Below are 10,741 nucleotides of genomic sequence, written 5' to 3' on the forward strand. Positions count from 1 at the left end.
CATAAAGCTAGCTGGCCACTTCAGAGGGTCTTGGAAAAACGTTATATCTGCACTGCACAACCGCTCCATTTTAAAAAGCAAGACAGGGCTAGGGAGATTAATGTGATTGATTTATGGTTTTACGTTAAGTTCAGCTCATTTTTACCATTCAAATAAAAACATTTAACTGTGCTGCAATTCAGAGTTTAATCTGTTACCTTAGATACGAACTCATAGACACAGGATAGCCTACACACGTGCTGTTGACGGCGTTGTTCCAGTTTTCAGTACAGTCTGGCTTGTTTGAGAATTCGTTTATTCAGTAGCTGAGAGCATAAGCTTTCTAACCAGGTATAACAGCACGTCTATTTTTGTTTTTTTAATATCGTTTTTTTAGGTCAACCGAAAGCTATGTCATCATGTCATAGAACGTATTCGCTCTTTGTTAGCACTAGCATGCAAACACGCAAAGTCTGGCTTGTTTGAAAATTCGTTTATTCAGTAGCTGAGAGCATAAGCTTTCTAACCAGGTATAACAGCACGTATATTGTTGGTTTTTTTATATCGTTCTTTTAGGTCAACCGAAAGTGCTCTCATTATCGCATTAAAGCCGTTCACTGTTTGTTAGCACTAGCATGCAAATACGCAAAGTCTGGCTTGTTTGAAAATTCGTTTATTCAGTAGCTGAGAGCATAAGCTTTCTAACCAGGTATAACAGCACGTATATTGTTGGTTTTTTTATATCGTTTTTTTAGGTCAACCGAAAGTGCTCTCATTATCGCATTAAAGCCGTTCACTGTTTGTTAGCACTAGCATTCTAAGACGCTGCATGTGACGAAACGTCGTCAACGAATTAGCGTAATGTTTCGTGAAATACTATTATTATTGAGGACTTCTGGTTATGCCTAAGCCATATGTTTGTTGATATACCTAGCTGACAGCGTTTTCATTTGTAATTTTTCATTTTGAATATCGTTCTTTCACTTCCGCAATCAGCTATTTCCTATCCTGCCTGCTGAGACCGTAGAGCTGACCGCATCACGTGTGCAAAGCCGACCAATGCTGTAACTTCACCGTTCGCATATGAATGACGTCACCTTCTCCATTCATCTCTATGGGGAAAAATTGGGCATAAAAATTAATATTTCTCAAAAACCGTGCAGCGAAACTTTCCACAAAGTAATAGCACACGATTCCCAAAGAAGCCGGTCATTTTGACATATGGCACGTGTATGTGGTGTGAAAACTGGGAGGAGTAGCGGTCCAAAAAATGGGTGGAAAGAATAAAATATATGAATAATAATATGTGCAATAATAATAGTGTAGTTGCCCTAAGGCAACCACACTAATAAATAATATGTGCAATAATAATAGTGTGCTTGCCTAAGGCAACCACACTAATAATAAATATGTGCGATAATAATAGTGTAGTTGCCTGAGGCAACCACACTAATAATAATACATATGTGCGATAATAATAGTGTAGTTGCCTGAGGCAACCACACTAATTAGGGATGCAAAACAAGTCCTCCTAACAAGTTAGGTAGGGAGCCTCCCTTTTCTTAAAGCTACAGGACTCTTTTAAAACGTTGCTATTTTTCCAACGGGTTACATGATGTTTCGGCTAAAGTGGGTGATTAGGAAAACAATACTGTCGACTCGGCAAATACTCCTCAATAAGGACTTTCAAGTAGGCCATCTGACTAGTTGCAATGGCAGGAGCACAAACAATTTCAACTTTTTGCCTTAGCAGCAACACATTCACATTCACATTACAGGCATTTAGCAGACGCTCTTATCCAGAGCGACTTACACAACTTTTACATAGCATTATACATTGTATCCATTTATACAGCTGGATATATACTGAAGCAATTTCGGTTAAGTACCTTGCTCAAGGGTACAACGGCAGTGTCCTACCCGGGAATCGAACCTGCGACCTTTCGGTTACAAGTCTAGTTCCCTACCCACTGTGCTACACTCCGTGCTACACAAATTGCCAAACTTCATTTTCAACTGGTTTTTAAATTGTCCCCAATCAAGAGAGGCAGAAGTCTAAGGAAACACCAATTCTGGACAGCATGTCCACTCAATTTCTCACTTCCTGGATTCATTTCGCATGGCTTGGTGGGTGCAATCAAAAAAGGCGCATTTAAACAACGCGGTTGGAAGACTCGCATGTACTTTCATATGCCTAACAAACGCATACTTCGTTAAGCATTGGTGACCACAATACTGACATGTAAACATGCTTTCATACTAAGCTATCGCTGGTGAATGATTGGCCGTTATGATACTAACTAGTTTGATGAATTCGAAACGCACGTAGCCTACCTGCGCAATCCGGCGACACTCTAGCCAGCTGCAACAAAAAATACTCAAAGTACAGGGTTGCCTTGGAAAAGAACAAGAAAATTTATGTGAAATACAGATCAACGTATTCTGTTGGAAATCAAAAACGAACAAATTGTGATGCAATTACCTGGGGTACCTGGAACGTTTCTGGCCATTTTTGCTTTACTGGTGGCCGAATGGAATGTGATGGTGAAGGGCTACTGGATCTCAAGGAGCTTGACAGCGATGAACTGCCTTCTGGGGACTGGAGTAGGGGGGTAGCACAACTTATAGCATCTGGCAATGAAAACAAAAATCTATCATTATGCATATTGACTAAAATTGCGCCATAATTAATTAGATAAAACAATAAGCTTTTTAATACACTCTTTAATTTGGTAGTGAAGTAGTAATATACAGTACCTGCTCATTTCCATGCATTTAAATGTTTTCTGCACTGGATTGGTCGATTAACCTCTGCAATTTCCTGTTCTCTTATGTACTGCAAGTCATCTTTGCTTTCTACTCCCTGGTGTAAGATCGTTTCTTCTGGCACACTTGGCAGGACAGAAAGGACTGCGTCCTTGATGCTCTCACTTATATCAGACATTCTGAAGGAAAGGAGTGGCTATTAGAGACAGACCAAACATGTTGTACACAGGCAAAGGGTAATAGTCAAGCAGGCTTGCATGTTCGAGGCAGAAATAATTTGAAATGGGGTTCTCTGAGCCCATCTTTAGGCAGTAAATCCCCTGATCAAAAAGGAAATCAGACTGGCATTTCTCTGTGACAAAGTAAACACAACTGTTGCAAACAAGAATCAGTTCTATCTTGCCAAAGACTAGTCCCTCATCATTCTTCTCAAAGACAACACACGTGGCTTTTTTGTAGCTTGTGCCTTTAACGGTGACATTGTGTACAGCCACAGAGCTACGTAGTTGGAGGCCTAAATAATCAACAGATCACAAATTCTTGAAGTTGTGTAATTTGCGAGCACACTGTTTAAAATGTGTGTGTGTTTACTCTCAAACCTAAGGGTCCAAGAGCGAATAAGAGGCCCAAAGCAAAGTATCAGTTGAGGATAGTCACGTATATGATGATTGTAACCACCTAAAGGGTCACTTAGCAGTAGGTAAATATTTTCAGGTTAAAGCTAGGTTCGTAAGGAGAGGTTATGAATGAAGAGATGGACACAATGAACAACCGGAGCCAGAAAGTAAGTGCAAAATGGTTAGAACTGTATTAAAGAAAACGTAATGACAATATGTAAAGCTTATCACATTCAAACACATTAATTTGTCTTCATATCAATGTACTGAGCGTTGTAACTGTATCACTGTCCATTCAGTTCTGAATGTCTTCTGTTCAGTCTGGTTCAGTTCAATTGGTCAAGTTCAATTTAGTTAGTTTCAAGTCAGTTTTGTTGGTTGGTGCACCCTTTTTACAAAAATAAAGTATCAAATAAAAGTGTGTAATTTCTCAATCACAATCCTACCACACCAGAGTGGGGTTGGGAGAAACAAGGGTATCAGGGGTTCTACCTCAATGGATGAGGATGAATCAAGTTGATCAAGCTGGTCGGCTCGCCAGGGAGAGAATCCTAGGTTCACAGGTTTCTTCTCAGGTATCCAAAAAACCCAGCCTGTATGACAACAGGCTATTATAACAACTGAATACTTTTCTCAATCTTAGTTTTTTTCTTTAAGGCATCATTGTAACCTCAAAAGTGTAAAAGTGTTACTAATAAAGCAAACAGTACACTTTATAAATGTTCAACTGTACAGTTTCATTTTATCAAATATTCTATCACTCTTTTAACCATTAATCATGAATTATGAGCAAGGTATTTTCCATGTAACTATAGCAAAACATTTTTAAACCATGAACTCAATATAAATACATGGCAATAAACCTTTAACAATCAAGTAAATCATTAGTTGATTGTAAAATCATTTAAATTCATGTGAACTAACCCTCTTGCACTGTCATGCACAATAGAAGATATGGCTACATCATATACCCAAATGTAGCGCACTTGCTAAGCGCTAGTGCATGGTTTCTAACAGTACTGCATTAGCTAACTTCATTTAAGTGCATAGGCTCAACTAATAGCCACCTTGAACGAGCTATAGCCTACTTAAAATTAACACAAGGTTATTACATGGCACATTCATACACGTTACATAGCACATTCATACACGTATGATACAATAACAGTGCCATTCACGCTTTCAAACAGCAACATTCAACTTTATATGAGAGAAACTCAATAGCTATACATACCACGTGTGGCTAATGCTATTTTCAAGCATACACAGAGTCAATAGCACACGTGTTGCTGCTACAGTTACGATACTTTAGCAAATTTAACATTTAACTTACCAAGATCCCAAGGAAAGAGATTGAAGTGTGCGATCTGGAAAATATTTGGTCCGTGGGTCATTTACGGAGCTACTCTTTAGGTTTACTGCTTAAATTAACGATTATGATTTTTTACTTCTAATCGTCTTTTTTTATCTCCCGTTCTCCCCTCTTGCTGTGCGACAAACAGTCTCAACCAAGTCCCTGGGAGTGGGCGGGGCTAACTATTTTCCAGAATGATCTTAAGACATTACTGCCTGTTACAGCCAATAAAACTAACTAGACAATTCCTGCAGAAATTGTGAAGTGTGGTTGCCGCCAACGCAAAGTGGACTTTGTGCTGAACGGAGCGAACAGTTTCTGTAGTATAAGCAGAGACAGAGTGTGGTATACATGCTATAACATCACGGCAACGAGTTGATATGCAACACGCATATTCAGAGCTAAATGAACCCTTCATCAATACTTGAGATCAGTGTTTTGCGCACAGTATGCTGTGACGAGTGACGGCGAATCACAAAGCTAGCTGGCCAGTTAAGAGGGTCTAGAAAAACCCTATATGTACACTGCGCCACCGCACCATTTTAAAAATCAAGACAGGGCTAGGGAGATTAATTTGATTGATTGATGGTGTTAAGTTAAGTTCAGCTCATTTGTACCATTCAAATAAAAACATTTAACTGGGCTGCAATTCAGAGTTTAATCTGTTACCTTAGATACCAACTCATAGACAGAGGTAAGCCTATTACGTGTTAGCCGACCCAAATTTCTAAGAAAGAAAATGAGGCGAGAAATGTGTTAAAATAGTTGCATACGGCTTCTGTGAATAAGCATCGGCTGGTAGCCAGTACTAGTAACTTCTGTTATAACGAGGGGTGCATGAACAAGCGAGCGGAGTTGTGTACTGTAGCAAATGCGTTGGGGTGAGAAAGCGTTGCTTTCACTAGCTGAATGCGTAATGCAGTTATAAAGAGACCAAAGTTTCCAACTCGCTGGAACATAAAACGGTATTACAAAAGTCAAAATTGACATATTATACATTGTTAGAAAGCTTATTCTCTCACCTATTAGATCGACGATGTGTAGATAAAGGCAGTTTGTACTACAAACTTACAGAGCACTCAATGCAGTATGTGTGGTATTACAAGCTGACGTCTTTTTCTGGAGTAAGACCGGACCTGAAGCTGCTGCACACGTTTTGTTGACGGCGCTGTTGCACTTTTTAGTAAAGTCTGGCTTGTTCGAAAATTCGTTTATTCGGTAGCTGAGAGCATAAGCTTTCTAACCAGGTATAACAGCACGTCTATTTTTGTTTTTTTAATATCGTTTTTTTAGGTCAACCGAAAGCTATGTCATCATGTCATAGAACGTATTCGCTCTTTGTTAGCACTAGCATGCAAATACGCTAAGTCTGGCTTGTTTGAAAATTCGTTTATTCAGTAGCTGAGAGCGTAAGCTTTCTAACCAGGTATAACAGCACGTATATTGTTGGTTTTTTAATATCGTTTTTTTTAGGTCAACCGAAAGTGCTCTCATTATCGCATAAAAGCCATTCACTGTGTGTTAGCACTAGCATTCTAAGACGCTGCATGTGACGAAACGTCGTCAACGAATTAGCGTAATGTCTCGTGAAATACTATTATTATTGAGGACTTCTGGTTATGCCTAAGCCATATGTTTGTTGATATACCTAGCTGACAGCGTTTTCATTTGTAATTTTTCATTTTGAATATCGTTCTTTCACTTCCGCAATCAGCTATTTCCTATCCTGCCTGCTGAGACCGCAGAGCTGACCGCATCACGTGTGCAAAGCCGACCAATGCTGTAACTTCACCGTTCGCATATGAATGACGTCACCTTCTCCATTCATCTCTATGGGGAAAAATTGGGCATAAAAATTAATATTTCTCAAAAACCGTGCAGCGAAACTTTCCACAAAGTAATAGCACACGATTCCCAAAGAAGCCGGTCATTTTGACATATGGCACGTGTATGTGGTGTGAAAACTCTGGGAGGAGTAGCGGTCCAAAAAATGGGTGGAAAGAATAAAATATATGAATAATAATATGTGCAATAATAATAGTGTAGTTGCCCTAAGGCAACCACACTAACTAGACAATTCCTGCAGAAATTGTGAAGTGTGGTTGCCGCCAACGCAGTCAACTTTGTGCTGAACGGAGCGAACAGTTTCTGTAGTATAAGCAGATACAGAGTATGCTATACATGCTATAACATCACGGCAACGAGTTCATTTGCAACACACATATTCAGAGCTAAATTAACCCTTCATCAATACTTGAGATCAGCGATTTACTCACGGTATGCTGTGACGAGTGACGGCGAATCATAAAGCTAGCTGGCCACTTCAGAGGGTCTTGGAAAAACGTTATATCTGCACTGCACAACCGCTCCATTTTAAAAAGCAAGACAGGGCTAGGGAGATTAATGTGATTGATTTATGGTTTTACGTTAAGTTCAGCTCATTTTTACCATTCAAATAAAAACATTTAACTGTGCTGCAATTCAGAGTTTAATCTGTTACCTTAGATACGAACTCATAGACACAGGATAGCCTACACACGTGCTGTTGACGGCGTTGTTCCAGTTTTCAGTACAGTCTGGCTTGTTTGAGAATTCGTTTATTCAGTAGCTGAGAGCATAAGCTTTCTAACCAGGTATAACAGCACGTCTATTTTTGTTTTTTTAATATCGTTTTTTTTAGGTCAACCGAAAGCTATGTCATCATGTCATAGAACGTATTCGCTCTTTGTTAGCACTAGCATGCAAACACGCAAAGTCTGGCTTGTTTGAAAATTCGTTTATTCAGTAGCTGAGAGCATAAGCTTTCTAACCAGGTATAACAGCACGTATATTGTTGGTTTTTTTATATCGTTCTTTTAGGTCAACCGAAAGTGCTCTCATTATCGCATTAAAGCCGTTCACTGTTTGTTAGCACTAGCATGCAAATACGCAAAGTCTGGCTTGTTTGAAAATTCGTTTATTCAGTAGCTGAGAGCATAAGCTTTCTAACCAGGTATAACAGCACGTATATTGTTGGTTTTTTTATATCGTTTTTTTAGGTCAACCGAAAGTGCTCTCATTATCGCATAAAAGCCATTCACTGTGTGTTAGCACTAGCATTCTAAGACGCTGCATGTGACGAAACGTCGTCAACGAATTAGCGTAATGTCTCGTGAAATACTATTATTATTGAGGACTTCTGGTTATGCCTAAGCCATATGTTTGTTGATATACCTAGCTGACAGCGTTTTCATTTGTAATTTTTCATTTTGAATATCGTTCTTTCACTTCCGCAATCAGCTATTTCCTATCCTGCCTGCTGAGACCGCAGAGCTGACCGCATCACGTGTGCAAAGCCGACCAATGCTGTAACTTCACCGTTCGCATATGAATGACGTCACCTTCTCCATTCATCTCTATGGGGAAAAATTGGGCATAAAAATTAATATTTCTCAAAAACCGTGCAGCGAAACTTTCCACAAAGTAATAGCACACGATTCCCAAAGAAGCCGGTCATTTTGACATATGGCACGTGTATGTGGTGTGAAAACTGGGAGGAGTAGCGGTCCAAAAAATGGGTGGAAAGAATAAAATATATGAATAATAATATGTGCAATAATAATAGTGTAGTTGCCCTAAGGCAACCACACTAATAAATAATATGTGCAATAATAATAGTGTGCTTGCCTAAGGCAACCACACTAATAATAAATATGTGCGATAATAATAGTGTAGTTGCCTGAGGCAACCACACTAATAATAATACATATGTGCGATAATAATAGTGTAGTTGCCTGAGGCAACCACACTAATTAGGGATGCAAAACAAGTCCTCCTAACAAGTTAGGTAGGGAGCCTCCCTTTTCTTAAAGCTACAGGACTCTTTTAAAACGTTGCTATTTTTCCAACGGGTTACATGATGTTTCGGCTAAAGTGGGTGATTAGGAAAACAATACTGTCGACTCGGCAAATACTCCTCAATAAGGACTTTCAAGTAGGCCATCTGACTAGTTGCAATGGCAGGAGCACAAACAATTTCAACTTTTTGCCTTAGCAGCAACACATTCACATTCACATTACAGGCATTTAGCAGACGCTCTTATCCAGAGCGACTTACACAACTTTTACATAGCATTATACATTGTATCCATTTATACAGCTGGATATATACTGAAGCAATTTCGGTTAAGTACCTTGCTCAAGGGTACAACGGCAGTGTCCTACCCGGGAATCGAACCTGCGACCTTTCGGTTACAAGTCTAGTTCCCTACCCACTGTGCTACACTCCGTGCTACACAAATTGCCAAACTTCATTTTCAACTGGTTTTTAAATTGTCCCCAATCAAGAGAGGCAGAAGTCTAAGGAAACACCAATTCTGGACAGCATGTCCACTCAATTTCTCACTTCCTGGATTCATTTCGCATGGCTTGGTGGGTGCAATCAAAAAAGGCGCATTTAAACAACGCGGTTGGAAGACTCGCATGTACTTTCATATGCCTAACAAACGCATACTTCGTTAAGCATTGGTGACCACAATACTGACATGTAAACATGCTTTCATACTAAGCTATCGCTGGTGAATGATTGGCCGTTATGATACTAACTAGTTTGATGAATTCGAAACGCACGTAGCCTACCTGCGCAATCCGGCGACACTCTAGCCAGCTGCAACAAAAAATACTCAAAGTACAGGGTTGCCTTGGAAAAGAACAAGAAAATTTATGTGAAATACAGATCAACGTATTCTGTTGGAAATCAAAAACGAACAAATTGTGATGCAATTACCTGGGGTACCTGGAACGTTTCTGGCCATTTTTGCTTTACTGGTGGCCGAATGGAATGTGATGGTGAAGGGCTACTGGATCTCAAGGAGCTTGACAGCGATGAACTGCCTTCTGGGGACTGGAGTAGGGGGGTAGCACAACTTATAGCATCTGGCAATGAAAACAAAAATCTATCATTATGCATATTGACTAAAATTGCGCCATAATTAATTAGATAAAACAATAAGCTTTTTAATACACTCTTTAATTTGGTAGTGAAGTAGTAAATATACAGTACCTGCTCATTTCCATGCATTTAAATGTTTTCTGCACTGGATTGGTCGATTAACCTCTGCAATTTCCTGTTCTCTTATGTACTGCAAGTCATCTTTGCTTTCTACTCCCTGGTGTAAGATCGTTTCTTCTGGCACACTTGGCAGGACAGAAAGGACTGCGTCCTTGATGCTCTCACTTATATCAGACATTCTGAAGGAAAGGAGTGGCTATTAGAGACAGACCAAACATGTTGTACACAGGCAAAGGGTAATAGTCAAGCAGGCTTGCATGTTCGAGGCAGAAATAATTTGAAATGGGGTTCTCTGAGCCCATCTTTAGGCAGTAAATCCCCTGATCAAAAGGAAATCAGACTGGCATTTCTCTGTGACAAAGTAAACACAACTGTTGCAAACAAGAATCAGTTCTATCTTGCCAAAGACTAGTCCCTCATCATTCTTCTCAAAGACAACACACGTGGCTTTTTTTGTAGCTTGTGCCTTTAACGGTGACATTGTGTACAGCCACAGAGCTACGTAGTTGGAGGCCTAAATAATCAACAGATCACAAATTCTTGAAGTTGTGTAATTTGCGAGCACACTGTTTAAAATGTGTGTGTGTTTACTCTCAAACCTAAGGGTCCAAGAGCGAATAAGAGGCCCAAAGCAAAGTATCAGTTGAGGATAGTCACGTATATGATGATTGTAACCCACCTAAAGGGTCACTTAGCAGTAGGTAAATATTTTCAGGTTAAAGCTAGGTTCGTAAGGAGAGGTTATGAATGAAGAGATGGACACAATGAACAACCGGAGCCAGAAAGTAAGTGCAAAATGGTTAGAACTGTATTAAAGAAAACGTAATGACAATATGTAAAGCTTATCACATTCAAACACATTAATTTGTCTTCATATCAATGTACTGAGCGTTGTAACTGTATTCACTGTCCATTCAGTTCTGAATGTCTTCTGTTCAGTCTGGTTCAGTTCAATTGGTCAAGTTCAATTTAGTT

General features: G+C 39.5%; 2 long non-coding RNA genes across 4 annotated transcripts; both read right to left on the reverse strand.

Annotated features, from left to right (window-relative positions):
• Positions 1-2,114: 2,114 nt before the first annotated feature.
• Positions 2,115-7,451, reverse strand: LOC135246777 (uncharacterized). Of its 3 annotated transcripts, none has more exons than XR_010327924.1 (5): positions 6,993-7,451; positions 4,696-4,729; positions 3,855-3,955; positions 2,737-2,924; positions 2,115-2,610 (listed from the first exon to the last, which is right to left on the reverse strand). It is a non-coding gene; the product is annotated as an uncharacterized LOC135246777 (long non-coding RNA). The 3 variants fall into 3 exon arrangements; XR_010327923.1 differs by lacking the exon at positions 6,993-7,451 and having other exon boundaries at positions 2,115-2,374; positions 2,462-2,610; positions 4,696-6,253; XR_010327922.1 differs by lacking the exon at positions 6,993-7,451 and having other exon boundaries at positions 4,696-6,254.
• Positions 7,452-9,134: 1,683 nt separating this feature from the next.
• On the reverse strand, positions 9,135-10,654 carry LOC135246778 (uncharacterized). Its single transcript, XR_010327925.1, has 3 exons — positions 9,758-10,654; positions 9,482-9,630; positions 9,135-9,394 (listed from the first exon to the last, which is right to left on the reverse strand). It is a non-coding gene; the product is annotated as an uncharacterized LOC135246778 (long non-coding RNA).
• Between the last annotated feature and the right edge of the window lie 87 nt (positions 10,655-10,741).

This window comes from Anguilla rostrata, unplaced genomic scaffold (genome assembly GCF_018555375.3).
Source record: "Anguilla rostrata isolate EN2019 unplaced genomic scaffold, ASM1855537v3 scaf0900, whole genome shotgun sequence".
Taxonomy (NCBI): domain Eukaryota; kingdom Metazoa; phylum Chordata; class Actinopteri; order Anguilliformes; family Anguillidae; genus Anguilla; species Anguilla rostrata.